This window comes from Ursus maritimus, unplaced genomic scaffold, assembly GCF_017311325.1.
Source record: "Ursus maritimus isolate PB19 unplaced genomic scaffold, ASM1731132v1 scaffold_16, whole genome shotgun sequence".
NCBI lineage: Eukaryota > Metazoa > Chordata > Mammalia > Carnivora > Ursidae > Ursus > Ursus maritimus.
Window position 1 is genome coordinate 62780203 of NW_024424008.1, and position 21918 is coordinate 62802120.

The 21918-nt window shown below is 52.4% G+C and overlaps 1 long non-coding RNA gene across 1 annotated transcript; it reads right to left on the reverse strand.

Annotated features, from left to right (window-relative positions):
* Positions 1-4793: 4793 nt before the first annotated feature.
* On the reverse strand, positions 4794-7290 carry LOC121102862. The gene is made up of 2 exons (XR_005834955.1): positions 6701-7290; positions 4794-5437 (listed from the first exon to the last, which is right to left on the reverse strand). It is a non-coding gene; the product is annotated as an uncharacterized LOC121102862 (long non-coding RNA).
* Positions 7291-21918: the final 14628 nt, after the last annotated feature.

Below are 21918 nucleotides of genomic sequence, written 5' to 3' on the forward strand. Positions count from 1 at the left end.
CATATTCATTCATGTTAGAAAAATGTGTACAGCCATTATTGACTTGTACTATGAAAAATTTAATATCCATGTTAATTCTCATACGTATAGAGCTAGGTTACAAAGAAGCTTTTCTGTTGCTTGGAGCTTCACGGTTTGCTTGCTCATACGCAGTGTGGGATGAGTGAGAACACAGAAATCATGCTGCCAGGTTTTGTCTTTGATTATCGAACATTCAGCAAACATTCTTGTTTCAAGAAAATCTTGACTGGTCATAGGAATAAAGGCCACAGCACAAGAAACATAGTCAGTGATATTATCATAGTGTTTTTGGTGACAGATGGTAGTTACATTGAGGTGAGCACAGCACAATGTGTAAACGTGTCCAATCACTATGTTGTACACCTGAAACTGATGTAACATTGTGTGTCAACTATACTCAAATTAAAAAAAAATTATTTAAAAAAAGAAAATCTTGAATTGGAGTTAACAATAATCTAAATCTCTGTAAAAATCTTCTACAAGTCAACCAACGAACATTGGTAAACAACACAAGACCGTCCCATTCGGTGTCTTCTACTTCCTGCAACAGTTCCATCCAGTGGGGCCGATTTGTAGCATTTGTATGTACGGACTGAAAAATTTTAGTAACTATCCACGACACTTTCCATGAACCTGATTCAGAAAACTGAGTAAAAAATATTTTCAATATGGATCACTTGGTGAAACAAAGCAGTGAGGGAAACATTAGTCTCTTGTTTTAAAATTCCTATAAATCTACACTTTTAACCTACTAACTGAAGCTGTTAAATAGAAACTAATATTCTTCATATTTATCTGAGATTGTTTGATAGTCCTAAAAGGTTCAAATACATCTATGTCAGAGTTTGACTTTGTAGTCTGTGAGTTAAGAATACTTCTTCATAAATTTGGAAGTCCTTCAAGACAAAACATACCCAAAGTATTAACTGGGCACAACTCATCTAAAACTAAAAAACAAAACAAAACAAAAAAATTTGCAATCTTACAAATTTTAAATCAACTGATCTTTGAAATTCTTTAAGAACACTTGTGCTCTATGGGCAACGGTTTGGTGACGCCACTGAAGATAGTGGACTTTTTGTAAAATACGATCTTTACTCTTTTCCTAAGAATTTTATAACAACATTTCCATAACTGAGGTACTAATTGCTTTTACCGTGTTGCCATCTAAGAGTGATTTCTCCGGGCTCCTGGCTGGCTCAGTCAGGAGGGCGTGTGACTCTTGATCCCAGGGTCATGACTTTGAGCCCCACCTTGGGTGCAGAGATGACTTTAAAAAATAATAAACAAACTTTAGAGATGATTTCCTTTCCTGAGCAAGAATCTAAGCCACTTAACATTCAGCTAAATTGTATGTTCAGATGTGGTTAAACGTAATTTTTAACCGTTTTTATTGGATATTTATTTCTGATTTCAGGGAACTGATTTATTCTTTTCAAAACTTTTGTGACTACCAAGAGGAAACATCAAATTCACTACGTAGCTGCAGAAAATGTCCCTCCTGTCATGTACTTTATAATTTTAGAGAAAATGTACACATCAAGGAAACAGCTTTTTCGTTTCGCTCTGTCATGACACACGGCAATATCCGCTCACTGTGAAATTTGAGGCGTATCTTCTTCTAGCCCTTATTTTCTTCTCTTTTCTGCTCTGGTTGTGGGACCGGCTTCTGCATGTCCATTTGATTCTCCATCGTTAGTATGCCCTAGTTTTAAACTTAAAATTTTGTCAGTTCTTAAATTTAAAATTAGAATCATATAATTATAATTAAAATAGTAAGTATGTCCACCTACTTACCAATTTACATAGATATCACTATAACCTGTGCTATCTGCAGAAACATCCGGATAATCACATGACAACGTCACACTGGTGTGTAGGAAACATCATTTAGGTCATTTTGTTGACACCGGCCAGATTGGTGATGTGTTTGTGTGGAACGTGAGAAAAGCCAGCTGCCCAAAATGCACAGGACGACACCGCAATTCAACGCTTAACGGATTCAACCCTATCAAAACCATAGGGTTGTATGTTATGGGGAAAAAATTCTACACTGGTTCAATTTAAATTTTTCAATATAAGTTAATTAAAATGAAATTGGAATTAAAAATTCAATTCTTCAGGGGTGCTAGCCACCTGTGGAGTGCTCAGGAGCCCACGCGCCCAGCGGCCACGGAATTGGACACGACAGCCTGATGCCATCCTTGCTGGTCCTGAGTTGCTTTGGAAGCCCTGTGTGGACCTGTTTGCTATGCAACCCACCCCTCATGCTTCCTGACGGACCCCCGCTCCGACGGCTCTCGCCGTCCCTCCTGCTCTCCACCGAGACCATCCCAGGCTGCCTTTGGCTTTTGGGCTCCCTCCCCCAGCAGCAGCTACTTGGTTAGCGCTTCTGCCTGTCCAGCCTGACCCCTGCCAGGTCTTGGAGGGAAGAGGGTAGGACACGTGTCCGTAAGAACACAGAGGTCAAGATAGATAAGGAGGCTGTAAAAAGCAAACGGCAACTGTAAAAAATGTTTGTTTCTTGTCTTGAACAAATGACTTCCAAATGAAAAACATTATTTAATCGACAGAGTTATTTGTAAAAATCACACAGACTAATAGAAAAACTGAAAATAAGTCATCATTCTAATTTTTAAAAAACGAAAAAAAAGGAAATTTTGGACAGTTCAGAGTCAATAACCATCTTGAGCAAGATTCTATGAGGAATGAGTCAAAGGGTAGTAAGCAAGCTTTCAGAAAACGCAGCATCGATGTGCGCCCAGGCCTGACACACCCACTTCCTATTTTGCTGAGACCCGTGGTAATTCCGCCTAAGTCTGAAGCTCATCAGAGCACCCGGAGACGCCTTGCGCTCTCTTTCTGGCAGAATGGACACAAACTGGCCAGATGATGGCATGAGTGGCACTGATTTTCTTTCAAGTAAACTCTACCTCCAGCGTGGGGCTCACAGTCACAGCCCCGCGATCGCGGGCACACGGTGCATGCTGAGCCAGCCAGGTGCCCCACGCGGCACTCAGCTTCATCTGACGTCAATCCAATGTGATGTTTGTCAAAGAGATTCTCCTCTCCCTGCAGATTCTAATGACGTCTCCGAAGAGATGATGTCTCTGGGTCCGACCTTAAATGTGTCTTTGTGATATTTTAGTGAAATATAATTGAGAGTCACTGGAAGCTAAGCAGGAAGACACTGCTCATCCTTTTCTAAGAGCAGCAGAAATCCCGGACTGGGAGCTGGAACACTGTTAGAACGCAAGCCCTCCGCCGCTGAGGTCTGTGGTTAACGTTGACCTCACCCAGCATAAAATAGCTCAAGCACAGAATTGCAGAGATGTGATTTGTAGTACAGCCTGTGTTAACGCGGCTCCAGAAATGCGCACAGACCCGCGGACGTGGCCATGGTAACAGCAGTCTCTGCTTCCTGTAATTACTGGAACTCTACACCCATGCAAATCCCTCTTCCTGGGTGGCCCCCCCGCTGGCTTCCCCTTCTCCTAGTGGCCGGTACGGGTGTCCGCAGGAGCTGGCCCCTGTCTGGTCCCACGCCCCGTGGCCTCTGCCCCCGTGGCTGGGTGCTGGCTGCTCTTGCTGCCACGCCTGTCTGGCACGCCCCCACAGAGCTGCCCCAGAGCCCCTCACCGCACCAGCTGTGGGAAGGCGTCTGCTCCCACCACCGTTCACCCGCACTCAGCCTCCACTGTGCCGTGCTAACACTGATCTACCAGCATAAACACCGTTGTTCTGTGTCGAGGAAGGCAGAATTTGTACCCGGGAGCAGAACTGGACGTCGCAGGAACCTGCAGCTTTATACAGTTGGCCCTCAACCACCGTGGGGACCAGGAGCGCCCATTCCCCCGCCGTCAAAAGTCCCCTATAACCTTGGGCTCCCCAGCATCTTAACTACTAAAGCCTACTGCTCGCAGGAAGCCTTAACCTAGACGTGAGTGGTTGATCAGTCCACGTACCGCACGTGTTACATACTGTATCCTTACGGGCAAGTCAGCTCGAGAAGAGAGAATGGGATTAAGAAAATCCTACGGGAGGGGCGCCTGGGTGGCACAGAGGTTAAGTGTCTGCCTTCGGCTCAGGGCATGATCCCGGCATTATGGGATCGTGCCCCAAATCAGGCTCCTCCGCTATGAGCCTGCTTCTTCCTCTCCCACTTCCCCTGCTAAAAAAAAAAAAAAAAAAAAGAAAATCCTATGGGAAAGCACCGACCGAGCTGGGCTGAACAAAGCCCCAGGTCACCCCGCGCAGTCGGAGGCTCTGCTCTACCTGCTTTCCCAGCCTCTGCACCCCACACAGGTGCGGACCCCGAGCGCCTTCTGCCTCTCCCGCCGTTCACCCCTGCCAGGGCAGACATTGAGGACCGAGAGCTCACTCCTCCCGCGTCTGCACTCTACCCTGAGGCCTCATGACTTTCCCTCCTGGTGTTGGCCACTGTCCTACACTTGGCGTTGCCACAGCCCTACGCGGCAGTGCACAGGCTCGTACTCCCCTGGGCTCTGCACGCACTGGAGGCTAAGTGTGACCGACGCCAGGATGCCCTGCCTCCCGGCCCGGGACAGAGCAGACCCCTCGTCAGTACTTGTTGGGTCAATGAAGAAAATTTCAGTGTAATACACAGAACTTCGTAAGCACGGAAGTGTTCAAACATGGAAAGGACTTCCCCCAAAGGTAGTGACTTTCCCGTGAGCGGGGACACAGCTGACCCCACGTCGGACAACACACGCAGCTGCTGACTGGAAGTGCATGACACCAGAGACTCTGCATTTCCACGAAATGTGACTATTACGGCTTCCCGTAAGCCGCCCGGGGCGAGCTCCGAAAATGGTTTGCTGTTCACTTGACCCAGAAAACCCCACAGAGTCATGCAAATCAAGAGGTTCAAATCTTCGTGTTCACTTTGACACACGTGAAACCGCCCAGGCCATCAAGGGTACGCGGATCCCGAAAAGCCACCAGTTCTGTGAAGGCTGTCACCCTGCAGAAGCCAGGTCTGCCGTCCTGGCAGCGCACACGTGCAGCAGGAGGTGTGCCGCGGGGCGGGGGCGGGCAGACACAGGGTCGGGGTCGGGACACAGGGTGGGGGGGCTGGACACAGGGTCAGGGGTGGGACACAGGGTCAGGGGTGGGGTAGACACAGGGTCGGGGGCCCCAGAAAGAGTGCCTAATTCTTACTGCATGTGCGTAAAAACACAGAGTCATGCTGAACCTCAGGGTTTCGATGTCGGCTCTCTGGTCATGGAGCACATCCAGGTGAACAAAACCCACAGGATGTGGTGCAGAACTTACTGGGTTCACGTCGGACGAAGCCACACGCGGGCTCTCCCTGCCACGCGGAGACGATCCTGACTGAAGACAAGCAGACTGTCCCTAAGCTGGAGGAGACGGCTACACGCAAGAATCAGCCATCCTAGGAGAAACCCAAGAAGCAAAAGCTCAGGGCCCAGAGTACATTCTGCATAAAGCAAACGCAAATAAAGTTTAAAAAAGCTGACTATCATAATACTAAGGATAAAAGATGAAGACACAAATGTTGTGGGAGTTTTCACCAGCACAATGACTGCTCTCCCCGTTCCCCAACACTCGCCCCACCTGCACTTGGCCCCCCATCCCCATCTTCATGTAATCCGCACGCGACCACTGGAGCGCCCGGCCCACCTCAGCCCTGTCCTGTGAGATCTGTCTCGAGCCCGAGTTCCATCACTGGGGGTGTCCAAATGTCTATGATTTTCTGGAAGGGTACATGCTCTCGTGACCCCCATGTCTCAGGAGTCCTGCTCCCCAACATGCTATGTCTGCCAAGCCGAGGACTCAGACCTCCAGAATCACGGGGTCCGTCATGCACAGCCCACAATGATGGGGACACGTCCACGCAGACCTGCGCACACCCCCATCCTCTCATCTTCCTCCTCACAGAGCAGCACCAGACTCCTTCCTTCTGCAAAGCGATGACCCCCACACCCCCAAACACTCACCAAAGTGTCTGTGCCCCCAACAAAGCGCTGGTGTACCTCGGAGGGGCTGTGGCATGCGGTGTCCCTGTGACTTTTTTAATGGCCTCTTTCTACTCCTACGACGTACTCTGCACTTTTACTATATCCCAATATGCTCAATTTTTACCTTTCAGCCTGAACTGATGCAAATGAACTTCATGCCGGAAAGAATCCGTGGATGGTAAATGAGTTCTTGCTCAGAAAAGCTAGAAAATTAGACATTAAAAAGACCCGACTACCTAGCTTTCTGGGTAAACGAGAACTCACTTACTATTTTTATCCACGGTAATAAATCCGATTCCCTCTTTCCCCACATGACCTATCCAAACAAACAAACACAAAAACAAGAAGTTTATTATCTTTCGGGACGATAACATTAACACACGCATACTCACAAAATCAGAAAATACAGACAACTAGGATGACGGTTCCGAGGGCGAGTATTTTGTGAGTCCTTACTACGTGCTGGACACTCGTCTGCGTGCTTGGCCTGCTGTTCCACGATATCACCACCTGCCCTTGTCGTGTGGACACGGAGAGCCACACAAGTCACGTCTGTTTCTCAAGACCACACAACCAGAAAACAGTGCTAACGAACACGACCTTATCTGGAGCCCATCGTCTGGGGTAATGTTTACCGTCACAGAGTCCGAGCACAACGTCCATTCCTCTCTGCTCACCCGTCCGATGTTTCCCTTGGTGTGAACGTCAGGAGGCACTGTCACGGGTTCGAGAACGCGCCCCGGGTTACTTGACTACATTTCAGAGACAAGAGATCATTTCTTGGTACACATCCCTTCTTCATATTCCTGTTCTGGATTGAACAGTAGTAACAAAGCTGATGATTAGTTGTTTTCCCATTAGACCAAAAACAGACCTTTCACATGTTCTCTCCCTAAATCAAACTACTGTCAGTTGATTGTTCAAAAATATTTCATGGATTTCTCGGCGGGGTTTGACATCCAACAGCGAACCTCCCTTCAGCGGTGCTGTGAGCACCTTCTAGTGGCAAGGAAGCGAAACGTGGCAGGATGGCTCAGGTTTGCTGGGGTTTTTTAAAGTAGAAAAACAAGCATGTTTTATGGCTTCCTGGTATTTCTACTTTTCTTTCCTTTTGTTCAATAAAGCTGCAAAGAGCATGAAATTCCAAAAAAGAGACTAAAATATTTTGAATTCAGTTCGGAGCGTAATTCCGTTGTAAATGTGAAAGTATGTAATGTAGTCGTTACAAAAGGTCAAGAGAGTTCAGGGAATTTTAGGTGCTTTTTTGTTTTTTGAATGGTAACTTTTCACAATGTCTCAGATTTTTAAACAACTCCTGGCTAATTATTTTATGTCCTGACTGGTGTGAGGACAGATCGGCTGACGGAACAGTATCGTGCTGTGTAGTTAACTGAGAAGGACCCTGCACCCTCCAATAGCATCCCCGTACTTGCATTACGCTGTAATTTCTTTAATCCTTTAATGCCTTCTTTAAAGTTTTTAAGCACATCCAGGTGAACAAAACCCCCTTTAATTTCTTTTCTTTTTTGAAGGTTTTTTTTTCCTGTAAGTCATCTCTACACCCAACATGGGGCTTGAACTCACAACCCTGAGATCAAGAGTCGCGTGTTCCACTGACTGAGCCATCAGGCGCCCCTGAGGGAAGACACTGAAACACCATGTTGAAGACTTTTTTTTCGACATGGTTCAGAACTCTGGACATAACTGCTTTCCCTTGTATGAGAAGTCTTGCTACGAGTTTTACTTGATGGCTTAGGGTTTTACGATTCTGAGGACAGGATCTAATAGGGCCACGGCCATGAGCTGCGTCCTCTGTGTCACTGCTCTCGGTACCCCCTTCTGCCAGAAGAACGGGTACAGCGCAGGGAGGCCGTGCGAGGCCGGACACCTGAGAAGTCCATCCCCGCCCGGCCTGACCCGCACTCCCCACCCCAGACAACATGGCAGCTGAACTGCCGGAGGAAGCGGGACAGTCTGCCCCTTCTCCTCCGGAAGGCGGCTTTTGCTAGAGAGGACAGTTGTTGCCACGAACGAGACGACGTCCTGCCCCCAGTGAGCCGACGCTGCAGGTGGGGGACAAGATGGTGCACAAATAGATAGGAGGGGGCATGCTCTGAGGGCACAAGGCAACGGCCGTTCACACAGACGGCCAGGGAGGCCCCAGAGTGTCGGGTCTGGGAGCTGGGCCTGGGGGGGTGCAGCCGGGGCCGGTGCAGCCGGGCTGAGTGCGCGAGGCTGAGCGCGACGGAGCAGGGCGGCTGGGAGCGAGGAAGGTCACGAAGAGATGCTAACATTTTACCGCTGACACGTAGACGGTGTGGGGGAGACAGGCACCGGCCCCGGGGGGTCCAAATTCTAGAGCCGACGCCCCCAAAACCCGACTACTGAGCGCCGAGTGTTGACCGGAAGGAAACAGACTCTGCGCTACAAGCACCGCGTCCTGTGCTCTCGCGACGAAGTCGCCAAGACCCGCCGCGGAGCCGACCGCGAGGAAGAGGAAACACGTTGCAGCGCGGTCCTGCGCTGACCGAACAAAACGGACGTGGAAACGGGCCGGCGCGCTTCACACCCGTTCGTTCGAGGGCCGACTGTACGTCCTTCATCCGTAAGTGCCGCCTGAAGATGAGGTAACGTACACGGCAAAACGGATGCTGTGAGGCAGCCCCAGGGGAACGCGGACTAAACCGGGGGCGCGCAAAGATGGCACAAAAGACAAACACCACACGGAAACTGCACGGCGGTTGGCTCGCCCCGTAACCGCGTCTGGGGCTCGCACTCGTCCTCCGCGGGGGCACCGGAGCCGGGGCATCTCCGCCGGAGCGCGGACACTCGGCGCGGCCCCTTCCGCTCCTCACCCACGTGACCCCCGCAACCCCGCGGACGCCCGCTCGGCCTCAGCACCTGCTCCCCGGACGGCCCGACGGACGCGGCTCCCCGCCCAGGCGCCCGACGGACGCTCCCAGTCAGCCGCCCCGCCCCCCGCGCCGCATCGCGCCCCCACGTCCGTCCGCCCGAAGTTTCACGCCAGCCGGGGGCGTGGCCATTGGCTTCCCTGGTTTGCGGATCCAGGCCCGGCGCCGCCGTAATCCACGTCGGAACTTTGAGCCGCAGCTCCTGTCACCCAGAGCATTTTACGTACCGTCCTGCTCTCGCGTACTCTGAGCGCACCTCAGATTCTGAGGGCGGAAACGCCCCTTGTGTCCGCACGAACCAGGGGCCTGGGTCTCCGGAACGCCCTGCAGGAGCGCGCGACGGGCGCGAGGGAGGACGGCCGGACGCAGCGACCCCACCTACGCGTGAGAAGCTGCCTGTTCAAGCGCCGTGAAAATGCACGCACGTGAGGCGCACGGGCGGGAGGCAGCAGGGCGGGCAGCGGCCCTGGGGCTGAGAAGCCAGAAACCCCGGGCTCCACGGAGGCCGGAAGGCGGCCGCAGCACGTGCAGGTTTCACAAAGTGCTGTCACTTCGCGTAAGAAACAAAGCCACGGAAGCTGGGCCTGAGGCGCAAGGGCAGCGAGATCGGGCTGAAGGGTCCGAACGGCAGGGCGGCTGACGCGCAGGGAACTCCTCCGGGAGGAAAAGGGAGACGGCGGCACGCGGGCCGGGGCGCCCTGGGTCAGCGGGCGCAGCCCTGGCAACGGGCCCGGCCGTGGGGTAGGTGTGAAGTCTCTGCGACGGGAAATTATAGCGCTTTGTTTTCTTTTTTATAATGAACAAGTAGCTCAGTGTATTGTCTTCATTTTGGGCTCCCGAGTCTGAGACACCCCAGCTCAATAACTGCTGAGGGCCGAAGGTTTGGCTGTCCCCCACTTTGTTGGCCTGAAAAATCTGGGAACTGGGATAGAACAGATAATGAAGGGGCAGCCACGAGGGGCTGGGTCACGGGGGTCCGGGCACACGGGTTGATGTGATCCTGCCTCAACAACAGCCACCTTGCCCCCGTCCCTCCGCTCCGAAGATTTGCGGCACGGACCCAAGACGCTGCCACCTAGTGGCAACTCCCATGAACTCACCATCCACCCACTCCACCCACCCATCCATCCATCATCCATCCATCATCCATCCTCCGTCCACCCACCCACCCATCCATCCATCCATCCATCCATCCATCCTCCGTCCACCCACCCATCCATCCATCATCCATCCATCATCCATCCTCCGTCCACCCACCCACCCATCCATCCATCCATCCATCCATCCTCCGTCCACCCACCCATCCATCCATCATCCATCCATCCATCTTCGGTCCACCCACCCACCCATCCATCATCCATCCATCCATCCTCCGTCCACCCTCCGTCCACTGTTTGTTTAACAGCAAACAGTGAAGGGTTGATAACAGTCTCAGTCCTAGAGAGACTGACAATCTAACGGGGGACAGACAAGCCCCAAACCCCTCCGTGGTGGTACAGCCCTCTGCAACTGACTGAGTTCCCATGTCTCAAATTCGGGAGCCCAAAACAAAGATAATACACTGAGCTACTTGTTCACTTTTTTTTTAAGAAGTGAAAATTATCTTTTAATGGAGAAAAGATTATATCATGTTTGGGTAAAGTACCCTCTGAATGAGCCAGCTTGAAAGTTCCTTTTGCACCATATTTTTTAGCTGCTTTATGCTACCTGAAGAACTCTCCCTTTCTTCAATTCTTGAACTTTCTAAGACCTTATGCTAATCTTTAACCTGCTTAAATGTTTTTTTTTATGTTACTGAACACCATGGGGGGGAAGTTTAAGCTACACATTAAACTCTTTATTATTAATAAACATAAAAGTGTTTAAGTCTTTTATTCTCATAGTAAAGAGTCTGACTCCATTACTGATGTGAGACAGGTGACAACTGGCAAGCCCCACCACTTCCCTGCACTGCCCCACATCTGGGCAAGCTGATACGAAACCCGGGGTGTTTCCTCCTTTGGCACCATAGGGAAGCACACGTCACGCAAGTATGGCCAACATGGAATCCCCACCCCTGATCCCAGTGGAAGCACACGTCACGCAAGTATGGCCAACATGGAATCCCCACCCCTGATCCCAGTGAAAGCAGTCAGTCTCCTCTCCCTGGATCTGCTCGGGAGCCACCCTGTCCTCCCCAGAAAGCCTTGTTATGGGAATAATAAGACTTTTCACACCCTCTTGGTGTGGACATGGCATCATCTGTCTGGACCCCCAAACCGAGTCTGGGGGAAGGGAAGGGTCCGTCCCACCTCTACGTAGTGGCCACAACAATTCTAGTTTTTGAAACAAATACGAAAATGTGTTACATGATTATAATTACTTACCTGACTATTATCTATCGATTATATTTTATATTCTATATAAACGCACTCATTACAGTTCAAGTAGTAAAACACATGGTTAAAAAGGTTAGAAGATACTTTTGACACAATGATGTGCACTTTTATCCTCAGTATGTAAAGAAAATTTAGAAAATATAAAAGTTCAACTGGAAGGGAAATATCGTTAAACAGACCAGGAGCCATGACTAGCATGTAAACTGAGGGACACCCCTTAGAGCAAATGCGTCCTCGGGGGGACACCGCAAGGGAGAAAAACCCCATTACGGCTCTCGGTGGCTCTCCCCACACGGGACTTTCTGACGCTTCCATCCTCCCCTCTCCCCGGTCTCACAGATCCAGAAGGAAATAGGTCAGTTCTATCTGAGTAAGAATACCACCCACAAACGGCATTACGTTAGTGACCTGGACAGGTCAGAACGCCGTGAGCAGCAGTTCAAATGCATACGCTCTGAAGGAAAACCCCTGTAAGGAGCCGTGATGCGCGTCCGTGCGCAGGAAGCACCCCATCACCAGCCCGGCTCCTGAAACCAACAGCACGGTGTGTGGGAACAAACTGGGAGGTAAATACAGACTAAAAAAGAGAGAGAGAAGGAAATACCTGCGTGGCTTTTCTTCTCTAATTTCATGGCTCCAAACACAGAAAATGTAAAATCTCGGTCTGGATTTTCTCTGTCAAAGCTGGTCACGTCAGCTTCCTTTCTGCTTTGTCTTCCCCGGTTTTGAACCGCAGACTTTCCGAGGCAAACGACAGGTGGTGAGAGGCACGTGTAGGTCGGTGTCTGTGCTGCTGTGTGCCCCACCCTCCCAGAGCTCGGAGCCCCGGGTCATGTTACTTCGAGGTCGCCCGGCACATGCAGCATGCTCATGCTCCCCCATCCTGCCCTTTGTGCCCTGGGTTGAGTCTCCTCAGACCCAGCACTGTGTAAGGTTCTTGGGTTGCAGAAAGTGAGCTGCATTCCCTTCGACAGCCCCCGACACACGCATGAGCATCCGGGTTTGCCCTCGGAGCAGCAGGAAACGGGAGCAGAGGCGTGAGTGAGGCTCCGCTCCAGTGACCCCCTCTCTGCATCGGTGGTTCCCGATTCCACATTCTTTAAAAAGAGGATAGGGCAGCCCCGACGAGATTGCTCGTCTGACGGGCCCTCTCTGGCCTCGGGGCGTCCTGCAGGCCTGGCCGGCTGTGGGCGGCTCCCAGCCCGGGCGCAGCGGCGCTGAGCACGGCGTCCGACCCAGAGGGCACCTGCCTGGCACGGGCCCTTGCGCTGATTTTCCGACACTCCCCAAGGCGGGTGCACGAGAGTTCTCAAGGCCAAGAGCCAGTGCGCCCCAGGGTTGAATCCTGATGACCCACCTGCTTACAGAGCTGAAGGCCGGTGACAGGTGTGTGACGCTACGTAAAAACAAGCATAAAAAAGGCAGGAAGGTACTTGCTTTCCATTCTCTAACTTCCAGAAAGAACGCAGTGATGTGTACGTAGTCTGACACTCGCTCGTTGGCAGAGAGATCCGTGCTTCTGTCAGGACGGGCTGTGCCGGCACCCCATGCCCCAGGCACCTCAGCACCGCGGGGACCCTGCGCAGTCCTGCCGGGACCTCAGAACGTGACCCGCTGTGGAAACAGGGTCCTTGCAGATGTGGGTACGGTGAGGACTGCCGTGGGCCCGACGTGCAGGGACACGGAGACGATGTGGCCGGCGCGCAGGACACACTCCCAAATGCGGCCCCCGGGCAGAGCGTGTCTCTGAAGGCGAAGGAGCTTGAGCAGCAGCAGAGGCAGGAAGGTCGCCGACCTCACGTGCCCACCGCACCCACGTCCCCTGAAGCAGGTCACGGGGCTGTTGTGGGGGAGAAGCCCCTGCCAGACCCAGACCGGGCGGAAAGCAGCAGCCCTCTCTCTGAGACAAAGGGACACCCGGCCTTGCTGAGCGTCCCGCAGCTCACCACGCCTGCCTCCTACTCCCGGCCCTCTGATACCCCTGCCCCTTCATCAGACCCGTCCAACCGTGTCCTCACGAAGGCTCCCGCGCCCCACAGAACTTACACACCACACGTTTACAGGCGTCGTCCTGTTACCGTGTCAGCTCTGGGGGCAGATGCAGCCAGGGACCCTACAACGCTGGAGGAAAAGCTCTCCCTCCCTGACCAGCGCCCCTCAGAGGCTGGGAGACAGCGTGGGGGGGTTTCTCCCTCCCGGCCACCAGTCAAGGAACCCTCTACTGACATGCTGAGTTCGGCCTTCTGGCCTCCTGACGACCAGACAATGTCCTCCTGTCATTGGGAGCCATTCAGCTTGTGACGCTTTGTTAGGACAACCCGAGGAGACTGACAGACTTTCAGAGGTCACTACTGTTATTTGCCCACAGTTTGCACAGTTACCTGCCCGAAATGCGTGTTCCTGAAAAGTTTTATTTGGGTTGGCAATATGTCCACCCCAAACACCACATTTCCTAGGCAGGGATGGCCAAGGGGAGAGAAGCAAAAATCACTGAGAAGACTCTTCAGGGGAGACTGAACTGTTCTCCTGCCAGCAACACCGAGGTCGGGACCGGAGCTCCCGCGGCCAGGAGAGGCCGGGGTGGGAACCGTGCTCCCAGGACGTGGCACAGCGGGAGAAGAGGAGCTTGGGCCCCTGGTCGCTGGGGAGTTGCCCTATGAGCCCTGGGCCTCCGCTTTACAAGACGGTGATCAAACAAACCTGAGCTTCGTTCATATCACCGGGCTCTGGTGAAACCCGGTCCAAATGTCAACCCCTACTAAGCGCCGGAATCCGGATCTGACTCCCAACACACAGGATGCTAGGATCTCACCTGCTTTCCCGCCAGAGGACGCGGGAGGCGACTAGCGCAACTGCACGTACTGAATACAGCATGGATGGGTCACGCGATACCACACAGCAGACAACAATCCCCGGGACGTTAGTGTCCTAATGGGGGCCGACATGTAGTATCTGAAAATACATCTGTGTAGGGCGTGTGAGCGTAAAGGACTATGGAGAGAGACGGCTCAGTACAGGTGGCTGGAGAGCGCTAGGAAGACAGAAGCCAGACTCGAGGTTTTGTCAGGGTGGTTGCGGGAGCCCCACTGGGAAGGTGACGTTTGGGCCGACACCACGACAGGTGGACAACCAGAGGAGAGGCCTTCCAGCAAGCAGCAGCAGCAAGTGAGAGGACCACGAACAACCCCCAGCTCCCGATCTGTACAATGAGATCACTGGACAAAATCATTTCCAACACGCCTTTGAAGTGTTACAGGGTCTGTGGGAGCGCGTCCAACCAAAGGATGGGCTGGAACCTTGCTTCAGAATACCTCCCACCTGTAAAAGGTCCCGCCTGGAGGCTCTTAATCCAATGGCTGTTTTAAGTGTAATGGGAGTGGAGATTGTTCCAAAGTCCAATAAGCTTTGGAAACTGGCTACTTGCTGCAGGACTTCTCAGGTCCTTTAAAGCACCAGTGTAGACAACAATGATCCGAAAGTGAATTGTGGCATGTAGACTCTGCCAGACTCACCTGATCATGGAAGCCTTTTTAATTGCAGTGTACCCGAGGAGACTGTTCCACGGAACACACTTTGGGAACAAATACTCTACCCTGGGGGCTGGCAAACATTTTCTGTAAAAGACGAAATAATAAATATTTTAGGCTCTGTGGACCAAATGTTCCACTGCAACTATTTGATCTGTCCTTCTAGCTTGCCAACAGCCACAGACAACACGTCATTATAAATGAGTGGGCACGGCTAAGACACTAAACTTCAATTTAATACACTCCTTACATGTCACAAAATGTTAGTCTTGATTTTTTGGCCACACGCAGCCGGAGAGAAGACTGGGTTCGACCTGCAGGTTGTACTTTGCCAACCCCGGCTTTAAGTGTACATTTATCCTATTTTTTTTTTTTTTTTTTTTTGGTAATTGGTACATTTGTTTTAACGCACTGCCCAAGGTCACATGGCTGGCATCTTGATCAGCAAGAAAGGTGGTTGCAAATCACATTCCCAAAATGTATTTGAGGCCAAAAATGGTTCAGAAGAAAAATCACATTTTTGGACATAGCTCCTTTATAATTACTTCTTGATAGAAAAATGGAGTTTAATTCTGCACTTACATTTTAATTCTACTTTGAAAACAGAATTATTAAGGGAAAATGGCATATATTTTTCTAGTACTGATTTTTATTTTCCTCTGTAAAATTTTTGAAAGTCTAATTATCATTCTTTCTCTAGAAGAAACTCTAAACGCACGGTCGTTCTGTGGAAAGGAAGCGTTTGCATGCAGCCTGGCCTCACCCAAAATTGCACTTACTGTCGTCTGGGACACGCTCACCTGCCCTGCTCCTGTCCACCGGGGTGTCTACTTACTATGATCACTGCTAACAAACTTACTATGATCACTGTCCCCTTTACCTCTCTTGCCAAAATCTAAGTACCCACATGCTCCTTTCTCTTCCACTCTTCCTTTAAATCTGTGCTCACAGTAAATCAGAGCCCCGCGCTCACGATGATGTAAATGACTTATAAAAGCAAACAGTTGTAGGTCCTGTTGGGTGTGTTTGCATTTTAGCAGAAGGAATGAAGCTTTACCTCTGGCACTCCCATCCTTAAGCGGCTGGCAGGAGGGAGAACCAGGTCTTCCAGGAACCTCAGGTAAGTTTCCAGTTCAGACATCACATCCCATAGGAAGTCACCTCCCTCAGCTACGAGGAGAAGCTCGCCTTGGCCCCGGTGTTCACAGACAAGAACAGGTACTTCCTCCCCTCCCTGTAGAGAAGGACAAATAGTGTTCCCTCCACTCTCTGAGTTCTGGGCTGACACCTCCTGTAATAAAGGACAGATTAACGAGAAAAGCACGAAGTTTACTGACACGCACACTTGGTACATCTCTGGAGATACCCCGGGGGAAGTTAGTAAGTCCCCGAGGTGGCCTGAGCCACCAGCCGAAATACCATCGTCACGACAGACAGAGAAGGTGTGTGTGACTGAGTCTCCCCTTGTCTTCCTGGTGCAGATGGAGATTTCCTTTATCAGTGTCAATGTCCCTTGCAAGAAGCAGGTTTTGGGGCGGCCCATTCTGCTTCCTTCCCAGCAACATGCTGAGCCTGAACCGGGACTTCAACTGGCTCCATTCTGACCTCAGTCTGTACTTTCTAATTAATTAAGTTCTTTCCAGCTTCTCTCTTAACTCAGGCAAAAGCCAGGTGGGGCGGGGGGCGGGCGGGGTGAGCACAGAGACTACCCCTCACGCAACAGGGACGGCCCTGATGCCAGCAAGACCACGAGGGACCTGCCTTTGCCGCCCGCCTGCACGGACCCACCGACCTCTGCCCCATATGCTCCTCATCTCAACCTTGGCGTACTTTCAGTATTTGGGACAGTCTCTGAGACGCCAGCCCAACGTCCTCCCGGTGTTGGCCTCCCTGAAATAAACTCCTTCCAGTGTCTCTGTCTTCAGATGCTGTCAGCGGCGAGTGTCCTCACCTGGTCTGTTTGGGGCCCCAGAGCAAGGTGCTCTTGCACCCCTGAGTCCCGGGTACAAGCCCTATCTCAGAAAACCCAGCCTCTGATTGGAACGCTTACGGGAAAGACTCAAAAGGCAAGGGCCTCTCCCTGCCGGGATTTTCAAGCCCTGACACATGAAGGGAAAGGATTGAGGAGCGTGGCTGGCTGCTGACCACTCACGTGGGGTGTCGAGTTTTCTATCACCGACACTTCCTTAGTCTGACTTTTGTAAGGTACATAAAATACACCAATGAGTATTCAGCCCACTGAGAAATGCTCGCTCTGTCCACCGTCACGGGCTTGGGACTGTCACTCTGTCTGAGCAACAGTCATGTAGAGCAGAGACAGACCCTCAGACACACCCGCGAACAGAAAGCTCTGGTCCAAGGACAGAGTCACCCCACTGCAGCTCTAATGGAGTTCACGCAGCAGGCACTGCATTTCCCTGCCCTTCCGTTCACTTGCTTCTCCACCAGGGGGTGCAATTTCTGAAAGCCTTTATGTTGACGTTTTGCAGGGAACCAGAGAGAGGAGGCTGAGAAAGAAACAGGACCTTCGCGTTCTCACATTACATTATACTTTCCAGCCCTTTGAAGTTAGCGCAACCCTCCACTAAGTACTTGGCAAACTTTAAACCATACATCTGTGAGGCTGGGGTTTTCCTTCACATTACCTTTCACCTACTTTAAAATAAACCACTCATTGTTCAAAAGGGAAAACTCAAATTTGTATTTTTTTAAAGTAATCTATAATGGAGTAAAACATTGCTGGAAGGTTTGCAATTAACTCATTTACTGTGCAATAAATCTCTAAGAAAGAGAACGGGGAAATCAGTTTCAACCTTGAATATGTAGGCCTCTGTTTGCTTTCTTTAATTAACAAAATATAAACACTTTTTTTAAATTAGAAAGGTACATGAACCTGATTCTCTAAATGTTTACATTACACAGAACCCCACAGAATCAAAGGGGAAAAGTCATAGCCCACTTTCTCGTGCTTCTTGATTTAATATTAAAATAATGGAAGCAAATGTATGGAAATAAGTTTGCAAATCATACTAGATTTAAGTTTTGGTTTCGCCTACATTTTTCCAGATTTTGTCACTAGGAGATCATAAAAACTATCCTTAAAGTCACGAACTACAAGGCCTGCAGGGCGCTACACAGACAAATGAGCCAGGGTGGGGGCTCTTTAGCAGAAGGCAGCCTCCCCTTCTGCCTCCCCGACCTGACCGCCTGGTCTCCCACGCAGGGCCTACCTGCCCTGGCCTGACCTTAGGACTCTGTTGGTGGTTCTCCAAACATCCCCCCGCCCAGGCTCTCATGCCTTGCGAACAGCAGCCTCTCTGCCTGCCAAGCCCTCGGCCCTAGGAAGAGCTCGGGAGGAGCTAGGCCCCTCCGCTCCCCCGATCAGGAGGAGCGAGTCACTCCTTGGTCCGGGACGGCCGGCGCCCTCGACGCACTTACGCGAAGTGAACGTGCGGTGATCACGGAGCTGGTCCGGCGGGGAGCCGTCCTCTTTATCGCCCACGGATCCCGGGGATGACAGCGCCGAGCTGTCGGGCTCGAGCCTGGCCTTGGCCGGCAGCGCTCAGGCGCTCAGGCTGGGTGGACACCGAGCCCCCAGGGACGCGCACCGGGGCTGGGAGCACGGGTCACAGCTCGGACTGCGACGTCTGCGGCGGGGATGGAGGAGGCACGGACGCCAGACGGCTGTGCGCCGCGGAACGCAGGCCGGCTCTGACGCGGGGCTCGGGGTCAAGGCAGGGCACGCAGCTCCGCGTCCTGTGACGACACGGCTCACCGGAGGGCGGTCGGGCTGCGGCCACGTGCGGAGCAGGTGGCTGCTGGACGGAGGCCGCCAGCCCCGTTTCGGCGCGTTGTGCGCTCAGCGGACTGGGGGCAGCGCGTTGACTCGACTTCCACCCATTTCCACTGACACTGTTTCCACAGGGAAAGGGGCCTGGGTGCTAACTTGAGTTCCAAACGGTTTCTTCGGACGCAGGCCACGCGTCGTATGGGACTGGCTGCTCCGAAGCTCCGGGTCAGGAGGCCAGGGGTTGCAGCAGGCTGAGCGCAGGCGCAGTGAACTCCCAAGGGAAGGGCCGCAGGCAGGACCGCAGGACGCCCCGCTCATCTGGACAAGTCACCACTTTGCTGCATCAGAGAGCGCTTGTTCTTTTCCACCACTGAGAAGTGATGTCTACCAGCGTGCCGGCCGGCAGGAACAGAGCTCAGCTTTCGCAGCGCTTTCCTGGCCTGTGCACTGGCGGAAGATGACAGGAAGCGCACGACGCCGGGAAATCACGGCCTTTGTGAACAGAGGGGTGACGACGTGCAACGTGGCCGTCAGGTAGAGACAGCGCCTACACCTCCGAGGAAGCGCCTTGCGCTGACGTCAGGCCGTCGTCCCCGCACAGTGCGCGTAGAAGAAGGTTGAGGCTGGGGTGTCTCGGGGACGCGCCCCGGCCTCGCGTGCGGGGTGTACGCGCCGGGCTTGCGGACTGCAGGGGGCGCGGGCCCCGGCACGTTGGTCCGGCCTGCAGGAGCGCTCTGGGTGCCAACGGTAAGGGCTGGGCCCCGGGTCGTGGGCTCCAGAGTCCGGAGCGTCTGCCGCCCTTCCGGCCCTGCGCCGTCACGGCTTAGCGCTGGCGGGGGCTGCACAGGGGGCTGGGCCGGGGGCTTGCCCGCGACCGGCACACCGATGCCGGGGACTGCCCGCGAGACAACGTCCGGAAGCTGCTGTGGACAACGGACCAGTCCAAATTACGTGTCAGCCGAAAGGCGAAAATCGGCACCTGCAGGGAAAGACGGCGCACACGCAGAGCTCGGAACACCGCCGGCGGACAGGCCTGTCCCAGTGGCACAGTGGCCCCGGGCATGGGCAGACCTGGTGTCACAGGGTCACAATCACCCCGTGCACAGGCAGACCACTGCAGGGGGAGAAGCGAACAGCATCTGGGGCACAGAGCTGCCTGAGGGTGGGGGCAGCGACCGGCCGCTGGTAGCTCACTGCTCGACTGAGCCCAGGGCCGGCAGTGTCTGGACTTCAGGGTCTTGGAACGTTAACTCAGAGAAGCCATATTTGAAGGGTGGCAGAACGCTGTTCACAGGGCAACGTGTATGATTTTAAAAATGTCTTTTGAGTACCTCTTGTTCCCAATCACTGGACAAAACCTGGGAATTGCAAGGGTGGATAGCACAGGCAGACAGACACTACTGTGTGCTGCCTGATTCTCTTCATGGACAAAGGAGGATTCCACAACTGCTGGGAGCGTTGTGGGCAGAGAGCCCTCAGCTACCAGGTCCCTGCAGGGCCTGCCTCACCCCCAGAGGAGCCCACATCGCCCAACTTTGGGGCTGCCCATAGGGTGGACTGAGCCCTCCACTGAACCTGCGTTGCTACTCGGTTTCTCCCTCAGCCCAAATCTCCTTCTTGCCCTTCATTGCCTTCCCTTCTATAGGAATTGACACCAAGAGCACTCACCAGTCAACCTACTTCACACGGAACCCATCCCACAGCACATAGTCTCAGAAGGACCAATGAACCTGGGACCATCCCCTCGGAAATGAGAACGCCGTCACTGGTAGTTACTGGAGCACACACAGCCCAGCACAGCTAGCAGTGGAATTATTAAAAACTGGCACCAAGAATAAAATGGATATGCACCAGCCCTGGTATGGTGTAGCACGTGTTTAAGAAATAGGGGGGAAACAGTAACTCATGGGCAGCTCTTGCTAAGGAGGAGTGATGCTTTGGAAAAAAAAAACAAAAACAAAAGGCCAAGAGTAACTAAAAGGTGAGCATGAAAACCAGAGGGCCTCTTTGGTAGCATATAAAGAGGCTCTCATGGCCTGTGGTGGGAAAGCAGAGAAAGCCAAGGACCAGACCAGGACTTAATGGTAAGAACCCAAATGCAGGTCTGCTATGCCAAGGTCAGGGCCCTAGATGGGAAAGAACAGGACCCTGCATGGAATATGATTCATCTCAGTTGATGACCCCAAACTCTTGAATCCCAACCCTGAGCCTGCAGAAGATGCCCACCGATCCTGCCAGGGGCTAGCACTCCCTACTTTCTCGAGGGTATTGCAGAGGTCTCTCCCCTGCAGACAACCTGTGCTCTCCCGTCCTCAACATCTATAGTGAGCTCACCTCTGGCTTCAAGGATAATAGGTTAATTCAGAGTATAACCGAGATGGGGCCAGGCTGATAAGGAAGGGAAGGAACTATTACAAAGAAGTTGCCATTGCCGGCTGGCGTGTACCTGCAGGGGCCAGGAGATGATGCTCAAGCCTGGATGAAGGAGACGGGAACATAAAGAAGGATCACCTTGGATCAAAACACCCTGGAAAGGACCCCAGGAGATGCAGCAGACATGCTACCAGGATGGCCCCCAGGTGCATGGAAAAAGTGAAACCCATTCTGAATGACAGAGACCTGCCCCCAAAATGGAAGAAAAGACTAAAAGGCTCAGAGAAACAGGCATGCCTGTGAAGATCTACCATGAAAGGCTGAAAAGCCCATTGTTCCATGTGTTGCACAGAAAAGCCCAAGGATACCTTACCTGCAGAGCACCGAGGGATGCATGGGGGAGGGGCTCCAGCATCACTAAGGGGTCAGTGGTGGCTCCTCTCCAGGCCAGGGCTCCTGGTGGGAGATGTCACTACAGAATAGGGATTACTAACAGCTACGTGAATGTTAGGACCCCAAAACAAGAGGCCAGGTGGAAGGGCTGAGCTATGAAAAGGCATGTGGTTGGAATTACTGTCGTGAGTGTGGCAGGATCAGAGGGGCAGCCAGGGAGGCCTGACCCACGGAGAGTTACGGAGACGGCTGACAGAACACAGCCTCGTTAGGGGCAAGATAGATGGGTAGCTGACGAGGGTTCTACTCCATCTGTCTCATCAAAAGAAATCAAGGATGGATAAACAGGAGGTTAAAGGCAGCCGCTCCGTAAAAAATCACAATCCTCTGAAATGTCTGAGCCTGGGCCAGTTTTCCAACTTGGAGACCACTGACCAAAGGAGAGGCCCAGTCTCCAAGGGGAAGGGCCCTGAAACACCATGGCACTTCTACGTGGTTACGATCCCCGAGCCCCAGACACCA